Source organism: Carcharhinus amblyrhynchos, chromosome 17, assembly GCF_965287045.1.
Source record: "Carcharhinus amblyrhynchos chromosome 17, sCarAmb.v2.hapA, whole genome shotgun sequence".
Lineage (NCBI taxonomy): Eukaryota > Metazoa > Chordata > Chondrichthyes > Carcharhiniformes > Carcharhinidae > Carcharhinus > Carcharhinus amblyrhynchos.
The window spans coordinates 159,136-174,400 of NC_137340.1; positions in this window are offsets into that span (position 1 = coordinate 159,136).

The following is a 15,265-nucleotide window of genomic DNA, read 5'->3' on the forward strand; positions in this document are numbered from 1 at the left end:
TTCAGGGTTGGGGGACTGTACTTGTGGTCAGAGTACAGTGTTCAGGGTTGGGGGACTGTACTTGGGGTCAGGGTTCAGGGTTCGGTGTTGTGGGAATATACTTGGGGTCAGAGTTCAGGGTTCAGTGTTGGGGGACTGTACTTGGGGTCAGGGTTCAGGGTTGAGTGACTGTACTTGGGGTCAGGGTTCAGGTTTCAGAGTTGGGGGACTGTACTTGGGGTCAGGGGTCAGGGTTCAGGGTTGGGGGACTGTACTTGGGGTAAGGGTTCAGGGTTGGGGTACTGTACTTGTGATCAGGGGTCAGGCTTCAGGGTTGGGGGACTGTACTTGGGGTCAGGGTTCAGGGTTGGGGGACTGTACTTGTGATCAGGGGTCAGGGTTCGGGGTTGGGGGACTGTACTTGGTGTCTGGGTTCAGGGTTCAGGGTTGGGGGGCTGTGCTTGGGTTCAGGGTTCAGGGTTCGGGCTTGGGGTACTATACTTGGGGTCAGAGTTCAGGGATCAGTGTTGGGGACTGTATTTGGGGTCAGGGTTCAGGGTTGAGTGACTGTACTTGGGGTCAGGGATCAGTTTTCAGATATGGGTGACTGTACTTGGGGTCAGGGTTCAGGGTTCAGGGCAGGGTGACTGTACTTGGGGTCAGGGTTCAGGGTTGGGGGACTGTACTTGGGGTCAGAGTTCAGGGTTGGGGGACTGTGCTTGGGGTCAGGGTTCAGGGTTCGGGGTTGGGGGACTGTAATTGGGATCAGAGTTCAGGGTTCAGGGTTGCGGGACTGTACTTGGGGTCAGAGTTCAGGGTTCAGGGTTGGGGGACTGTACTTGGGGTCAGGGTTCAGGGTTCAGGGCTGGGGGACTGTACTTGGGGTCAGGGTTCAGGGTTGCGGGACTGTACTTGGGGTCAGGGTTCAGGGTTCCGGGTTGGGTGACAGTACTTGGGGTCAGAGATCAGGGTTCAGGGTTGTGGGACTGTACTCGGGGTCAGGGTTCAGGGTTGGGCGACTACTTGGGGTCAGGGGTCAGGGTTCAGTGTTGGGGGACCGTACTTATGGTCAGGGTTCGGGGTTCGGGGTTGGGGGACTATACTTGGGGTCAGAGATGAGGGTTCAGGGTTGGGGACTGCACTTGGGGTCAGAGTTCAGGGTTCAGGGTTGGGGGACTGTACTTGGGGTCAGGGTTCAGGGTTCAGGGCTGGGGGACTGTACTTGGGGTCAGGGTTCATGGTTGGGGGAATGTACTTGGGGTCAGGGTTCAGGGTTCCGGGTTGGGAGACAGTACTTGGGGTCAGAGATCAGGGTTCAGGGTTGGGGTACTGTACTTGGGGTCAGGGTTCGTGGTTCAAGGTTGGGGGACTGTACATGGGGTCAGGGTTCAGGGTTGAGGGACTGTACTCGGGGTCAGGGTTCTGGGTTGAGCGACTGTACTTGGGGTCAGGGTTCAGTGTTGGGGGACTGTACTTGGGTCAGGGTTCAGGGTTCAGGGTTGGGGGACTGTTCTTGGGGTCAGAGTCCAGGGTTCAGGGTTGGGGGGACTGTACTTGGGGTCAGGGTTCGGGGTTCGGGGTTGGGGGACTGTACTTGGGGTCAGAGTTCAAGGTTCAGGGTTGGGGGACTGTGCTTGGGGTCAGGGTTCAGTGTTCAGGGTTTGGGGACTGTAGTTGGTGTCAGGGGTCAGGGTTCAGGGTTGGGGGACTGTACTTGGGGTCAGGGTTCAGGGTTAACGGTTGGGGGACTGTACTTGGGGTCAGGGGTCAGGGTTCAGGGTTGGGGGACTGTAGTTGGGGTCAGGGTTCAGGGTTGGGGGAATGCACTTGTGATCAGGTGCCAGGGTTCAGGGTTGGGGGACTGTACTTGTGGTCAGAGTACAGTGTTCAGGGTTGGGGGACTGTACTTGGTGTCTGGGTTCAGGGTTCAGGGTTGGGGGGCTGTACTTGGGTTCAGGGGTCTGGATTCAGGGTTGGGGGTCTGTACTTGGGGTCAGTGTTCAGGGTTCAGGGTTGGGGGACTGTACTTGTGGTCAGGGTTCAGGGTTCGGGGACTGTACTTGTGATCAGGGGTCAGGGTTCAGGGTTGGGGGACTGTACTTGTGGTCAGAGTACAGTGTTCAGGGTTGGGGGACTGTACTTGGGGTCAGGGTTCAGGGTTCGGTGTTGTGGGAATATACTTGGGGTCAGAGTTCAGGGTTCAGTGTTGGGGGACTGTACTTGGGGTCAGGGTTCAGGGTTCAGGGCAGGGTGACTGTACTTGGAGTCAGGGCTCAGGTTTCACTGTTTGGGGACTGTACTTGGTGTCAGGGTTGGGGGTTCAGGGTTGCGTGTCTGTACTTGGGGTCAGGGGTCAGGTTTCTGGGTTGGGGGACTGTACTTCGGGTCAGGGTTCAGGGTTCAGGATTGGGGGACTGTACTCGGGGTCAGGGTTCAGGGTTCAGGGCTGGGAGACTGTACTTGGGGTCAGAGTTCAGGGTTCAGGGCTGGGGGACTGTACTTGGTGTCAGGTTTCAGGATTGGGGTACTGTACTTGGGGTCAGGTTTCAGGTTTGGGGGACTGTACTTGGGGTCAGGGGTCAGGGTTGGGGGACTGTACATGGGATCAGGGTTCGGGGTTCAGGGTTGGGGGACTGTACTCGGGGTCAGGGTTCAGATTTGGGGGACTGTACTTAGGGTCAGGGGTCAGGGTTCACGGTTCAGGGTTGGGGGACTGTACTTGGGGTCAGGGTTCAGGGTTGGGTGACTGTACTTGGGGTCAGGGTTCAGATTTGGGGGACTGTACTTAGGGTCAGGGGTCAGGATTCAGGTTTGCGGGAATGTACTTGGGGTCACAGTTCAGGATTCAGTGTTGGGGGACTGTACTTGGGGTCAGAGTTCAGTGTTCAGGGTTGGGGGACTGTACTTGGGGTCAGGGGTCAGGGTTCACGGTTCAGGGTTGGGGGACTGTACTTGGGGTCAGGGGTCAGGGTTCACGGTTCAGGGTTGGGGGACTGTACTTGGGGTCAGGGTTCAGGGTTGGGTGACTGTACTTGGGGTCAGGGTTCAGATTTGGGGGACTGTACTTAGGGTCAGGGGTCAGGATTCAGGTTTGCGGGAATGTACTTGGGGTCACAGTTCAGGATTCAGTGTTGGGGGACTGTACTTGGGGTCAGAGTTCAGTGTTCAGGGTTGGGGGACTGTACTTGGGGTCAGGGTTCGGCGTTCTGGGTTGGGGCACTGTACTCGGGGTCAGGGTTCAGCGTTCAGGGCTGGGGGACTGTACTTGGGGTCAGAGTTCAGGTTTCAGGGCTGGGGGATTGTATTTGGTGTCAGGTTTCAGGATTGGGGGACTGTTCTTGGGGTCATGTTTCAGGTTTGGGGGACTGTACTTGGGGTCAGGGGTCAGGGTTCAGTGTTGGTGGACTGTACTTGGGGTCAGGGTTCAGGGTTAGGGGACTGTACATGGGGTCAGGGTTCGGGGTTCAGGGTTGGGGGACTGTACTCGGGGTCAGGGTTCAGCGTTCAGGGTTGGGTGACTGTACTTGGGGTCAGGGGTCAGGGTTCAGGGTTCAGGGTTGGGGGACTGTACTTGGGGTCAGGGTTCAGGGTCGGGGGACTGTACTTGGGGTCAGGGGTCAGGGTTCAGATTTGGGGGACTGTACTTAGGGTCAGGGGTCAGGATTCAGGTTTGCGGGAATGTACTTGGGGTCACAGTTCAGGGTTCAGTGTTGGGGGACTGTACGTGGGGTCAGAGTTCAGTGTTCAGGGTTGGGGGACTGTACTTGGGGTCAGGGTTCAGGGTTCAGGGTTGGGGGACTGTACTTGGGGTCAGGGTTCGGCGTTCAGGGTTGGGGGACGGTACTCGGGGTCAGGGTTCAGGGTTCATGGTTGGGCGACTGTACTTGGGGTCAGGGTTCAGGGTTCAAGGTTGGGCGACTGTACTTGGGGTCAGGGTTCATGGTTGGGGGACTTTACTTGGAGTCAGGGTTCGGGGTACAGGGTTGGATGACTGTTCTTGGGGTCAGGGGTCAGGGTTCAGTGTTGGGGGACTGTTCTTGGGGTCAGGGTTCAGGGTTGGGGGACTGTACTTGGAGTAAGTGTTCGGGGTTCAGGGTTGGGTGACTGTTCCTGGGGTCAGGGGTCAGGGTTCAGTGTTGGGGGACTGTACTTGGGGTCAGAGTTCAGGGTTCAGGGTTGGGGGACTGTACTTGGGGTCAGAGTTCAGGGTTTAGGGTTGAAGGACTGTACTTGGGGTCAGGGTTCAGGCTTCGGGGTTAGGGGACTGTGCTTGGGGTCAGAGTTCAGGGTTCAGCGTTGGGGGAATGTACTTGGGGTCAGAGTTCAGGGTTCAGGATTGGGGGACTGTACTTGGGGTCAGAGTTCAGGGTTCAGGATTGGGGGACTGTACTCGGGTTCAGGGTTCAGGGCTGGGGACGGTACTTGGGGTCAGAGTTCAGGGTTCAGGGCTGGGGGACTGTACTTGGTATCAGGTTTCAGGATTGGGGGACTGTACTTGGGGTCAGGTTTCAGGTTTGGGGGACTGTACTTGGGGTCAGGGGTCAGGGTTCAGTGTTGGTGGACTGTACTTGGGGTCAGGGTTCAGGGTTGGGGGACTGTACATGGGGTCAGCGTTCGGGGTTCAGTGTTGGGGGACTGTACTCGGGGTCAGGGTTCAGCGTTCAGGGTTGGGTGACTGTACTTGGGGTCAGGGTTCAGGGTTCAGGATTGGGGGACTGTACTCGGGGTCAGGGTTCAGGGATCGGGGCTGCGGGACTGTACTTGGGGTCAGAGTTCAGGGTTCAGGATTGGGGGACTGTACTTGGGGTCAGAGTTCAGGGTTCAGGATTGGGGGACTGTACTTGGGTTCAGGGTTCTGGGCTGGGGGACGGTACTTGGGGTCAGAGTTCAGGGTTCAGGGCTGGGGGACTGTACTTGGTATCAGGTTTCAGGATTGGGGGACTGTACTTAGGGTCAGGGGTCGGGTTCAGGTTTGGGGGAATGTACTTGGGGTCACAGTTCAGGGTTCAGGGTTGGGGAACTGTACTTGGGGTCAGAGTTCAGGGTTCAGGGTTGGGGGACTGTACTTGGGGTCAGGGTTCAGGGTTCAGGGTTGGGGGACTGTACTTGGGGTCAGGGTTCGGTGTTCAGGGTTGGGGGACTGTACTCGGGGTCAGGGTTCAGGGTTGGGGGACTATACTTGGGGCCAGGGTTCAGGGTTCAGCGTTGGGCGACTGTACTTGGGGTCAGGGTTCAGGATTCAGGGTTGGGGGGCTGTACTTGGAGTCAGGGTCCGGGGTCAGGGTTGGGGGACTATACTTGGGGCCAGGGTTCAGGGTTCAGCGTTGGGCGACTGTACTTGGGGTCAGGGTTCAGGATTCAGGGTTGGGGGACTGTACTTGGAGTCAGGGTCCGGGGTCAGGGTTGGGGGACTCTACTTGGGGTCAGGATTCAGGGTTCGTGGTTGGGGGACTGTACTTAGGGTCAGAGTTCAGGGTTGGGGGAATGTACTTGGGGTCAGGGTTCAGGGTTCCGGGTGGGGGGACTGTTCTTGGGGTCAGAGTTCAGGGTTCAGTGTTGGGGGACTGTACTTGGGGTCAGAGTTCAGGGTTCAGTGTTGGGAGACTGTTCTTGGGGTCAGAGATCAGGGTTCAGGGTTGTGGGACTGTACTCGGGGTCAGGGTTCAGTGTTCAGGGTTGGGGGACTATACTTGGGGTCAGGGTTCAGGGTTCTGGGTTGGGGGACTGTAGTTGGTGTCAGGGGTCAGGGTTCAGGGTTGGAGGACTATACTTGGGGTCAGGGTTCAGGGTTAACGGTTGGGGGACTGTACTTGGGGTCAGGGTTCAGGGTTGGGGACTGTACTTGGGGTCAAGGTTCAGTGCTCAGGGTTGGGGGACTATACTTGGGGTCAGGGTTCAGGGTTCTGGGTTGGGGGACTGTAGTTGGTGTCAGGGGTCAGGGTTCAGGGTTGGGGGACTATACTTGGGGTCAGGGTTCAGGGTTAACGGTTGGGGGACTGTACTTGGGGTCAGGGGTCAGGGTTCAGGGTTGGGGGACTGTACTTGGGGGCAGGGGTCAGGCTTCAGTGTTGGGGGACTGTACTTGGGGTCAGGGTTCAGGGTTGGGGGACTGTACTTGTGATCAGGGGTCAGGGTTCGGGGTTGGGGGACTGTGCTTGGGTTCAGGGTTCAGGGTTCGGGCTTGGGGTACTATACTTGGGGTCAGAGTTCAGGGTTCAGTGTTGGGGACTGTACTTGGGGTCAGGGTTCAGTGACTGTACTTGGGGTCAGGGATCAGTTTTCAGAGTTGGGTGACTGTACTTGGGGTCAGGGTTCAGGGTTCAGGGTAGGGTGACTGTACTTGGGGTCAGGGTTCAGGGTTGGGGAATGTACTTGGGGTCAGAGTTCAGGGTTGGGGGACTGTGCTTGGGGTCAGGGTTCAGGGTTCGGGATTGGGGGACTGTAATTGGGATCAGAGTTCAGGGTTCAGGGTTGCGGGACTGTACTTGGGGTCAGAGTTCAGGGTTCAGGGTTGGGGGACTGTACTTGGGGTCAGGGTTCAGGGTTCAGGGCTGGGGGACTGTACTTGGGGTCAGGGTTCAGGGTTCAGGGTTGGGGGAATGTACTTGGGGTCAGGGTTCAGGGTTCCGGGTTGGGTGACAGTACTTGGGTTCAGGGTTCAGGGCTGGGGGACTGTACTTGGGGTCAGGGTTCAGGGTTCAGGGTTGGGGGAATGTACTTGGGGTCAGGGTTCAGGGTTCCGGGTTGGGTGACAGTACTTGGGGTCAGAGATCAGGGTTCAGGGTTGGGGTACTGTACTTGGGGTCAGGGTTCGTGGTTCAAGGTTGGGGGACTGTACATGGGGTCAGGGTTCAGGGTTGAGGGACTGTACTCGGGGTCAGGGTTCTGGGTTGGGCGACTGTACTTGGGGTCAGGGTTCAGTGTTCAGTGTTGGGGGACTGTACTTGGGGTCAGAGTTCGGGGTTCGGGGTTGGGGGACTGTACTTGGGGTCAGAGTTCAGGGTTCAGGGTTGGGGGACTGTACTTGGGGTCAGGGTTCAGTGTTCAGGGTTCGGGGACTGTAGTTGGTGTCAGGGGTCAGGGTTCAGGGTTGGGGGACTGTTCTTGGGGTCAGAGTTCAGGGTTCAGGTTTGGGGGACTGTACTTGGGGTCAGGGGTCAGGGTTCAGTGTTGGTGGACTGTACTTGGGGTCAGGGTTCAGGGTTGGGGGACTGTACATGGGGTCAGGGTTCGGGTTTCAGGGTTGGGGGGCTGTACTCGGGGTCAGGGTTCTGCGTTCAGGGTTGGGTGACTGTACTTGGGGTAAGGGGTCAGGGTTCAGGGTTCAGGGTTGGGGGATTGTACTTGGGGTCAGGGTTCAGGGCTGGGGGACTGTACTTGGGGTCAGGGGTCAGGGTTCAGATTTGGGGGACTGTACTTAGGGTCAGGGGTCAGGATTCAGGTTTACGGGAATGTACTTGGGGTCACAGTTCAGGGTTCAGTGTTGGGGGACAATACGTGGGGTCAGAGTTCAGTGTTCAGGGTTGGGGGGACTGTACTTGGGGTCAGGGTTCAGGGTTCAGGGTTGGGGGACTGTACTTGGGGTCAGGGTTCGGCGTTCAGGGTTGGGGGACGGTACTCGGGGTCAGGGTTCAGGGTTCATGGTTGGGCGAATGTACTTGGGGTCAGGGTTCAGGGTTCAGGGTTGGGCGACTGTACTTGGGGTCAGGGTTCAGGGTTGGGGGACTTTACTTGGAGTCAGGGTTCGGGGTACAGGGTTGGATGACAGTTCTTGGGGTCAGGGGTCAGGGTTCAGTGTTGGGGGACTGTTCTTGGGGTCAGAGTTCAGGGTTCAGGGTTGGGGGACTGTACTTGGAGTAAGTGTTCGGGGTTCAGGGTTGGTTGACTGTTCCTGGGGTCAGGGGTCAGGGTTCAGGGTTGGGGGACTGTACTTGGGGTCAGAGTTCAGGGTTCAGTGTTGGGGGACTGTACTTGGGGTCAGAGTTCAGGGTTTAGGGTTGAAGGACTGTACTTGGGGTCAGGGTTCAGGCTTCGGGGTTGGGGGACTGTACTTTTGGTCAGAGTTCTGGGTTCAGCGTTGGGGGAATGTACTTGGGGTCAGAGTTCAGGGTTCAGGATTAGGGGACTGTACTTGGGGTCAGAGTTCAGGGTTCAGGATTGGGGGGCTGTACTCGGGGTCAGGGTTCAGGGTTCTGGGCTGGGGGACGGTACTTGGGGTCAGAGTTCAGGGTTCAGGGCTGGGGGACTGTACTTGGGGTCAGGTTTCAGGTTTGGGGGACTGTACCTGGGGTCAGGGGTCAGGGTTCAGTGTTGGTGGACTGTACTTGGGGTCAGGGTTCAGGGTTGGGGGACTGTACATGGGGTCAGGGTTCGGGGTTCAGTGTTGGGGGACTGTACTCGGGGTCAGGGTTCAGCGTTCAGGGTTGGGTGACTGTACTTGGGGTCAGGGGTCAGGGTTCAGGGTTCAGGACTGGCGGACTGTACTTGGGGTCAGGGTTCAGATTTGGGGGACTGTACTTGGGGTCAGGGTTCAGGGATCGGGGCTGCGGGACTGTACTTGGGGTCAGAGTTCAGGTTTCAGGGTTGGGGGACTATACTTGGGGTCAGGGTTCGGGGTTCAGGATTGTGGGACTGTACTTGGGGTCAGGGTTCAGTGTTCAGGGTTTGGGGATTGTACTTGGGATCAGGTTTCAGGTTTGGGGGACTGTACTTGCGGTCAGGGTTCAGGGTTGGGGGACTGTACATGGGGTCAGGGTTCGGGGTTCAGGGTTGGGGGACTGTACTCGGGGTCAGAGTTCAAGGTTGGGTGACTGTACTTGGGGTCAGGGTTCAGGGTTGGGGAACTGTATTTGGGGTCAGAGTTCAGGGTTCAGGGTTGGGTGAGTGTTCTTGGGGTCAGGGGTCAGGATTCAGGTTTGGGGGACTGTACTTAGGGTCAGGGGTCGGGTTCAGGTTTGGGGGAATGTACTTGGGGTCACAGTTCAGGGTTCAGTGTTGGGGAACTGTACTTGGGGTCAGAGTTCAGGGTTCAGGGTTGGGGGACTGTACTCGGGGTCAGGGTTCAGGGTTGGGCGACTACTTGGGTTCAGGGTCGGGGTTCAGTGTTGGGTGACTTTACTTGGGGTCAGGGGTCAGGGTTCAGGGTTGGGGGACTGTACTTATGGTCAGGGTTCGGGGTTCGGGGTTGGGGGACTATACTTGGGGTCAGAGATCAGGGTTCAGGGTTGGGGACTGTACTTGGGGTCAAGGTTCAGTGTTCAGTGTTGGGGGACTGTACTTGGGGTCAAGGTTCAGTGTTCAGGGTTGGGGGACTGTACTTGTGGTCAGGGTTCAGGGTTCTGGGTTGGGGGACTGTAGTTGGTGTCAGGGGTCAGGGTTCAGGGTTGGGGGACTATACTTGGGGTCAGGGTTCAGGGTTAACGGTTGGGGGACTGTACTTGGGGTCAGGGTTCAGGGTTGGGGGACTGTACTTGGGGTCAGGGTTCAGGGTTGGGGTACTGTACTTGTGATCAGGGGTCAGGCTTCAGGGTTGGGGGACTGTACTTGGGGTCAGGGTTCAGGGTTGGGGGACTGTACTTGTGATCAGGGGTCAGGGTTCGGGGTTGGGGGACTGTACTTGGTGTCTGGGTTCAGGGTTCAGGGTTGGGGGGCTGTGCTTGGGTTCAGGGTTCAGGGTTCGGGCTTGGGGTACTCTACTTGGGGTCAGAGTTCAGGGTTCAGTGTTGGGGACTGTACTTGGGGTCAGGGTTGAGTGACTGTACTTGGGGTCAGGGATCAGTTTTCAGAGTTGGGTGACTGTACTTGGGGTCAGGGTTCAGGGTTCAGGGCAGGGTGACTGTATTTGGGGTCAGGGTTCAGTGTTGGGGGACTGTACTTGGGGTCAGAGTTCAGGGTTGGGGGACTGTGCTTGGGTTCAGGGTTCGGGGTTGGGGGACTGTAATTGGGATCAGAGTTCAGGGTTCAGGGTTGCGGGACTGTACTTGGGGTCAGAGTTCAGGGTTCAGGGTTGGGGGACTGTACTTGGGGTCAGGGTTCAGGGCTGGGGGACTGTACTTGGGGTCAGAGTTCAGGGTTCAGGGCTGGGGGACTGAACTTGGTGTCAGGTTTCAGGATTGGGGTCCTGTACTTGGGGTCAGGTTTCAGTGTTGGTGGATGTACTTGGGGTCAGGGTTCAGGGTTGGGGGACTGTACATGGGATCAGGGTTCGGGGTTCAGGGTTGGGGGACTGTACTCGGGGTCAGGGTTCAGCGTTCAGGGTTGGGTGACTGTACTTGGGGTCAGGGGTCAGGGTTCACGGTTCAGGGTTGGGGGACTGTACTTGGGGTCAGGGTTCAGGGTTGGGGGACTGTACTTGGGTCAGGGTTCAGATTTGGGGGACTGTACTTAGGGTCAGGGGTCAGGATTCAGGTTTGCGGGAATGTACTTGGGGTCACAGTTCAGGGTTCAGTGTTGGGGGACTGTACTTGGGGTCAGAGTTCAGTGTTCAGGGTTGGGGGACTGTACTTGGGGTCAGGGTTCGGCGTTCTGAGTTGGGGGACTGTACTCGGGGTCAGGGTTCAGTGTTCAGGGCTGGGGGACTGTATTTGGTGTCAGGTTTCAGGATTGGGGGACTGTTCTTGGGGTCATGTTTCAGGTTTGGGGGACTGTACTTGGGGTCAGGGGTCAGGGTTCAGTGTTGGTGGACTGTACTTGGGGTCAGGGTTCAGGGTTGGGGGACTGTACATGGGGTCAGGGTTCGGGGTTCAGGGTTGGGGGACTGTACTCGGGGTCAGGGTTCAGCGTTCAGGGTTGGGTGACTGTACTTGGGGTAAGGGGTCAGGGTTCAGGGTTCAGGGTTGGGGGACTGTACTTGGGGTCAGGGTTCAGGGTCGGGGGACTGTACTTGGGGTCAGGGGTCAGCGTTCAGATTTGGGGGACTGTACTTAGGGTCAGGGGTCAGGATTCAGGTTTGCGGGAATGTACTTGGGGTCACAGTTCAGGGTTCAGTGTTGGGGGACTGTACGTGGGGTCAGAGTTCAGTGTTCAGGGTTGGGGGACTGTACTTGGGGTCAGGGTTCAGGGTTGGGGGAATGTACTTGGGGTCAGGGTTCGGCGTTCAGGGTTGGGGGACGGTACTCGGGGTCAGGGTTCAGGGTTCATGGTTGGGCGACTGTACTTGGGGTCAGGGTTCAGGGTTGGGCGACTGTACTTGGGGTCAGGGTTCATGGTTGGGGGACTTTACTTGGAGTCAGGGTTCGGGGTACAGGGTTGGATGACTGTTCTTGGGGTCAGGGGTCAGGGTTCAGTGTTGGGGGACTGTTCTTGGGGTCAGAGTTCAGGGTTCAGGGTTGGGGGACTGTACTTGGAGTAAGTGTTCGGGGTTCAGGGTTGGGTGACTGTTCCTGGGGTCAGGGGTCAGGGTTCAGGGTTGGGGGACTGTACTTGGGGTCAGAGTTCAGGGTTCAGGGTTGGGGGACTGTACTTGGGGTCAGAGTTCAGGGTTTAGGGTTGAAGGACTGTACTTGGGGTCAGGGTTCAGGCTTCGGGGTTGGGGGACTGTACATGGGGTCAGGGTTCGGGGTTCAGTGTTGGGGGACTGTACTCGGGGTCAGGGTTCAGCGTTCAGGGTTGGGTGACTGTACTTGGGGTCAGGGGTCAGGGTTCAGGATTGGCGGACTGTACTTGGGGTCAGGGTTCAGTTTTGGGGGACTGTACTTGGGGTCAGGGTTCAGGGATCGGGGCTGCGGGACTGTACTTGGGGCCAGAGTTCAGGTTTCAGGGTTGGGGGACTATACTTGGGGTCAGGGTTCGGGGTTCAGGATTGTGGGACTGTACTTGGGGTCAGGGTTCAGTGTTCAGGGTTTGGGGATTGTACTTGGGATCAGGTTTCAGGTTTGGGGGACTGTACTTGCGGTCAGGGTTCAGGGTTGGGGGACTGTACTTGGGATCAGGGTTCGGGGTTCAGGGTTGGGGGACTGTACTTGGGGTCAGTGTTCAGGGTTGGGGGACTGTACTTGGGGTCAGGTTTCAGGTTTGGGGGACTTTACTTGGGGTCAGGAGTCAGGGTTCAGTGTTGGGTGACTTTACTTGGGGTCAGGGTTGAGGGTTGGTGGACTGTACATGGGGTCAGGGTTCGGGGTTCAGGGTTGGGGGCCTGTACTTGGGATCAGGGTTCGGGGTTCAGGGTTGGGTGACTTTACTTGGGGTCAGGGGTCAGGGTTCGGTGTTGGGGGACTGCACTTGGGGTCAGAGTTCAGGGTTCTGGGTTGGGGGACTGTACTTGGGGTCAGGGTTCAGGGTTCGGGGTTGGGGAACTGTACTTGGGGTAAGGGTTCAGTGTTCAGAGTTGGGGGACTGTAGTTGGTGTCAGGGGTCAGGGTTCAGGGTTGGGGGACTGTACTTGTGGTCAGGGTTCAGGGTTCAAGGTTGGGGGACTGTACTTGGGGTCAGGGGCCAGGGTTCAGGGTTGGGGAACTGTACTTGGGGTCAGGGGTCAGCCTTCAGGGTTGGGGGACTGTACTCATGGTCAGGGTTCAGGGTTCAGGCTTGGGGGACTGTACTTGGGGTCAGGGTTCAGGGTTGGTGGACTCTTCTTGGGGTGAGGGGTCACGGTTCAGGGTTGGGGGACTGTACTCGGGGTCAGGGTTCAGGGTTCAGGGTTGGGCGACTGTACTTGGGGTCAGGGTTCAGGGTTCAAGGTTGGGGACTGTACTTGGGGTCAGGGGCCAGGGTTCAGGGTTGGTGGACTGTACTTGGGGTCAGGGGTCAGCCTTCAGGGTTGGGGGGCTGTACTCATGGTCAGGGTTCCGGGTTCAGGCTTGGGGGACTGTACTTGGGGTCAGGGTTCGGGGTTCAGAGTTGGGGGACTGTACTGGGGTTAGGGTTCAGGGTTCAGCGTTGGGGGACTGTACTTGGGGTCAGGGTTCAGGGTTGGGGGACTGTACTTGGGGTCAGGGGTCAGGGTTCACGGTTGGGGGACTGTTCTTGGCGTCAGTGTTCGAGGTTCATGATAGGGGGACTGTATTTGGGGTCAGGGGTCAGGGTTGGTGGACTCTTCTTGGGGTGAGGGGCCACGGTTCAGGGTTGGGGGACTGTACTCGGGGTGAGGGTTCAGGGTTCAGGGTTGGGCGACTGTACTTGGGGTCAGGGTTCGGGGTTCAGGGTTGGGGTACTGTACTCGGGGTCAGGGTTCAGGGTTCAGGGTTGGGCGACTGTAATTGGGGTCAGGGTTTGGGGTTGGGGGAATGTACTTGGGGTCAGGGTTCAGGGTTCAGGGTTGGGGAACGGCACTTGGGGTCAGAGTTCAGGGTTCAGGGTTGGGGGACTGTACTTGGGGTCAGAGTTCAGGGTTGGGGGACTGCACTTGGGGTCAGGGGTCAGGGTTCAGAGTTGGAAGACTGTACTTGGAGTCAGTGTTTTGGGTTCAGAGTTGGTGGACTGTACTTGGGGTCAGGGTTCAGGGTTGGGGGACTTTACTTGGGGTCAGGGTTCAGGGTTCGGGGATTGTACTTGGGGTCAGGGTTCGGGGTTCAGGTTTGGGAAACTGTACTTGGGGTGAGGGGTCAGGGTTCAGGTTTGGGGGACTGTACTTGGGGTCAGAGTTCAGGGTTCAGGTTTGGGGGACTGTACTTGGGGTCAGAGTTCTGCGTTCAGCGTTGGGGGACTGTACTTGGTGTCAGGGGTCAGGGTTCAGGGTTGAGGGGCTGTAATCGGGGTCAGGGTTCACGGTTCAGGTTTGGGGGACTGTAATTGGGGTCAGGGTAAAGGGTTGGGGGACTGTACTTGGGGTCAGGGGTCAGGGTTCAGGGGTGGGGGACTGTACTCAGGGTCAGGGGTCAGGGTTCAGGGTTGGGGGAACTGTACTTGGAGTCAGGGTTCAGGGTTGGGGGACTGTACTTGAGGTCAGGGTTCAGGGTTCAGGGTTGGGCGACTGTACTTGGGGTCAGGGTTCAGGGTTCAAGGTTGGGTACTGTACTTGGGGTCAGGGGCCAGGGTTCAGGGTTGGTGGACTGTACTTGGGGTCAGGGGTCAGCCTTCAGGGTTGGGGGACTGTACTCATGGTCAGGGTTCAGGGTTCAGGCTTGGGGGACTGTACTTGGGGTCAGGGTTCGGGGTTCAGAGTTGGGGGACTGTACTGGGGTTAGGGTTCAGGGTTCAGCGTTGGGGGACTGTACTTGGGGTCAGGGTTCAGGGTTGGGGGACTGTACTTGGGGTCAGGGGTCAGGGTTCATGGTTGGGGGACTGTTCTTGGCGTCAGTGTTCGAGGTTCATGATAGGGGGACTGTATTTGGGGTCAGGGGTCAGGGTTGGTGGACTCTTTTTGGGGTGAGGGGCCACGGTTCAGGGTTGGGGGACTGTACTCGGGGTCAGGGTTCAGGGTTCAGGGTTGGGCGACTGTACTTGGGGTCAGGGTTCGGGGTTCAGGGTTGGGGGACTGTACTCGGGGTCAGGGTTCAGGGTTCAGGGTTGGGCGACTGTACTTGGGGTCAGGGTTCGGGGTTGGGGGAATGTACTTGGGGTCAGGGTTCAGGGTTGGGGAACGGCACTTGGGGTCAGAGTTCAGGGTTCAGGGTTGGAGGACTGTACTTGGGGTCAGAGTTCAGGGTTGGGAGACTGCACTTGGGGTCAGGGGTCAGGGTTCAGAGTTGGGAGACTGTACTTGGAGTCAGTGTTTTGGGTTCAGGGTTGGTGGACTGTACGTGGGGTCAGGGGTCAGGGTTCAGGGTTGGGGGACTTTACTTGGGGTCAGACTTCAGGGTTCAGGGTTCGGGGATTGTACTTGGGTCAGGGTTCGGGGTTCAGGGTTGGGAAACTGTACTTGGGGTGAGGGGCCAGGGTTCAGGTTTGGGGGACTGTACTTGGGGTCAGAGTTCAGGGTTCAGGTTTGGGGGACTGTACTTGGGGTCAGAGTTCTGCGTTCAGCGTTGGGGGACTGTACTTGGTGTCAGGGGTCAGGGTTCAGGGTTGAGGGACTGTAATCGGGGTCAGGGTTCACGGTTCCGGTTTGGGGGACTGTAATTGGGGTCAGGGTAAAGGGTTGGGGGACTGTACTTGGGGTCAGGGGTCAGGGTTCAGGGGTGGGGGACTGTACTCAGGGTCAGGGGTCAGGGTTAAGGGTTGGGGGACTGTACTTCGAGTCAGGGTTCAGGGTTGGGGGACTGCACTTGGCTCGGGGTCAGGGTTCAGAGTTCAGGGTTGGGCGACTGTACTTGGGGTCAGGGTTCGGGGTTCAGGGTTGGGGGACTGTACTCGGGGTCAGGGTTCAGGGTTGGGCGACTGTACTTGGGGTCAGGGTTCGGGGTTGGGG